The following is a 3,472-nucleotide window of genomic DNA, read 5'->3' on the forward strand; positions in this document are numbered from 1 at the left end:
GTACTACCTCTTATTTAGTATAAAATTTTGACCATAGATTTACATAAGAAAATGCCAATGCATGTCACTAAAAATTGCACCATTTGAAATTATGTTCAAATACGAATACAACGATATAGTTCTTAGTGACATGCATGAACATTTTGTCAGTTAAATCTATGGTCAAATTTTGATACTACAAAATAGGAAGAGTAAACCAGGACAGAGGTAGTATTTACTCTTAGGGTAACCATAGAGTTACAGGAGTAGTCTAAGTTACTTTCCACTATGACTAGCCTAGGCAACTATAGTAGTACAACAAAAAAACAATGCAGGTGATCACGTGAGAAAAAAATACTAAATACATTTCTTTCGGTGCAGTGCGTAGATGCAGTTTTGAACACTACACTCGTCATCGTAATTTGGGAAAATTACAAAAAATTTGAGCTATGTTGTGATTATTGTTTACTAATAGGAAAGAAGTTTCACCTCGATGAGTAGCTTCTCCGTGCACGGAAAGCATGTAAGGAATCCAACAACTTGATCCAGATTGGGCCCGATAGATTTTATTGCCAAGATCTTCACTGTGTGCATAGACTGGGTCAAGCTTGTGGGAATCATTTTCAGGAAGACGGTCGTAAATACATCAAGAAGAAATTTAAAAATGTGAATTTCAAGAAGACGGAGAAGAAGATGAGTGTTGTACCTGAATGATTACAGATCCAATAAAGAGTTCGGAGAATTTGGCAGACGAGTGCACCAACGCTGTCAATTTCGGCGCGTCAATGACCCTGCTTTTTGTTGGACCTTCTAGATCCGATACAAGCAATCTCTCAAGGAAAGGTGCATTCTCAATTACCATAACATGGAACTGCTGGAGTGATCTCTTCCCAATAAATGTCTTGTTGCGGGGCCATCAAGACACATAAATCCATCAGAGATTCATCGAGGCGATGTGGAGGCTAATGAACCCATGGATCTGCTCAAGATGAATTTACTCGAGCGCAATAGAGCTGCGAAGCAGGTGCTCCATAGCCTTCTTCGAGATGACAACGTCGAAGAGGTAGAGCTGCTTGAGTTGAGGGAGAAGAAGGGCGGGCGCGGCATTAATCTGGGGAAGATAGCAGGAGCTGAAGCTGGCGCGGCGCAGCGTTGGCGCGAGGTGGAGCGCGGACGGCGGTAGAGAGCAACATCGTCCAGCTCCAAAGTTGAGCTCCTTGAGCAGATCTAGGGCGGGGGATAAGAACCACTCATCGAACTTGGGTTGGACCTTGCAGTTGGTACTGAACATGCGGATGTCAAGGCGTCTGGCTGGCCCAGGGTGCGATGAAAGGATCTTGGAGACTGCGGCCATGCGTTTACAATCCCCGTCGCAGAGGCAGCTGTCGACGGTGAGGTTGAGGGGGACACGGCGCCAGAGGGGGCGCCACCGCCGGGAGAGCACGGCGGTCCGCACAGCAGATTTGGTGGGGAGGACGCCGATGATGACGAGCAGCATGTCGTCGGGGGAGGCTGCTGATGAAGTCCAGGCTCACCGGATGCGGTTTCGGCTCGAGCCGCCTCCACTTGTTGGCTGCCTCGCCATCCATCTCAACCGGCGGCAATGCCGGTGTACACGTGCGCTGGTGTGTGTTGTGTGCTGGGTGTGCGCGACTGCGTCCTTCTGTGCATGCCACCGCACAGTGGTGAATTGTGCGCGAGTGCGTCCTCCATGCGAAAGAAGTGTGTCCTCAATGCGCCCTAAATTTACTAGCGTGCAGGGTGCTACCCCGAGTAGTTTCAACTTTCTTTACTTCACCGCGTGTCAGATGGGCCTCCAGTTTACTTATTTTCACCCACTACTACATGGGCCAGCACACGAAGATACAGAACACGAGCTGACAAGGCAGCATGTGGACTAGTTGATCGGTCAACTAAACAATATATGGAGCTATATGCTGACACAGTGAGCGTATAATCCATTGGTATAGAGTGTTCATGTGAGAGGGGAGGCCCGTGAGAGATAGCAGAGAGAGAGTGAAAGAGCTACTCCCTCCGTTCGATAATGTAGTTCCAACATTTTTTTAAAAGTCAAACTTTTGAAACTTTGACCAAGTTTATAAATAAATTACTTATATCTACAATACCAAAGATAAATGATAGTATGAAGTAAGTACATGTTGTGATGAATCTAATGATCTTTCCAGATGTAAATGTTTTTCTCCACATATACCTGGTCAAATTTTTCTGAGGTTTGACTTTTGAAAACATCCATATGCTTATGGATGTGAGAGAGTGCCTAACTAGAGAGAGAGTGAAATAGAAAGAGTGAGTGAAAAAAGTGTGTGTGCATGTGTGAAAGAGACATGGAAAACACTCGATAAAAGTCGAGAAAAAACGTGTGTGTCTTATGTAAATATATCACAAATGCATCTTCGACAACGGAAGCAAGGTGAGGAGATAGTGTGTGGTTGTTTGCAACCGAGAGATCAAGATCCCTAGCACGTGGCCAAGAGGGGTCTGACAAACAAGGGAGAGAGGTCGAGAGAGACGTACGGAGAAAGTGCAGACATGGGGAGGAGAGAGTGTATGTTTGTCATAGAGAGATCCCCTGGAGATCGTGATGGGACTACATGGGTGGGAGATCGAGTGACAAGGTGTGTGCGCGATAGAAGATACCCCGAGAGATATCAAGATAGAAGTATGGATGGAAGGAGACAATACGTGTGTTCCTGATGGCTAGTGAGAGATAATCATACTTAGGGGGGGAGTGCTTGCGCCTATGATGGAGTGAGGGATTATGGTACTTATTAGGGGGTGCGTGTCACATAGAGAGAGAACAAGGGCGGAGAGTGTTGGATGGGTGTATATGTATAGCGTGAGCGAGACATGTGTATGTGTGAACCAGGGAGATATAAAGTTTGAGAGAGATTGAGGAGCCCCGATAAGGCTGAGTGGTTCGTCAGATAGCTGAGAGGGGAAAGAGATATTCCATCCGCTCGATAATGCAGTGCATGTAATTTTTTTAGAAGTCAAACTTTAGAAACTTTGATCAGGTTTACACAAGTGTTATTTATATCTTCAATACCAAAGATACATCATACGAAACTACATCTCATGGTGAATCTAATGGTATATGTTTGTCGTTCCAGATGTAATTGTTTTTCTCCACGTACATGGTCAAACTTTGTGATGTTTGACTTTTCAATAAATCAATATGCTATGGACCGAGGAGAGTGCCTAAGTCGAGAGGGAACAAGTGCGTGTGAAGGAGAATGAGTAAGTGTGCAAAAAGAGTATGTGTGTGAAAGAGAAAGTGACAACAAACGATAAATTAGAGAGAGTGTGTGTTTTTTCATTTCTTAGGCGAACATATCAAGCATGCATCTCCGAGATAGAAAAGCGAGGCGAGGAGATACATGAAGATAGCTAGTGTGTGATTGTTTGCAATGGAGAGGGACACCCCTATAGCACATGTCCAACAGAGGTCTGGCCAACAAGGAATAAAGGTCGA

Source organism: Triticum dicoccoides, chromosome 5A (assembly GCF_002162155.2).
Source record: "Triticum dicoccoides isolate Atlit2015 ecotype Zavitan chromosome 5A, WEW_v2.0, whole genome shotgun sequence".
Taxonomy (NCBI): Eukaryota; Viridiplantae; Streptophyta; class Magnoliopsida; order Poales; family Poaceae; genus Triticum; species Triticum dicoccoides.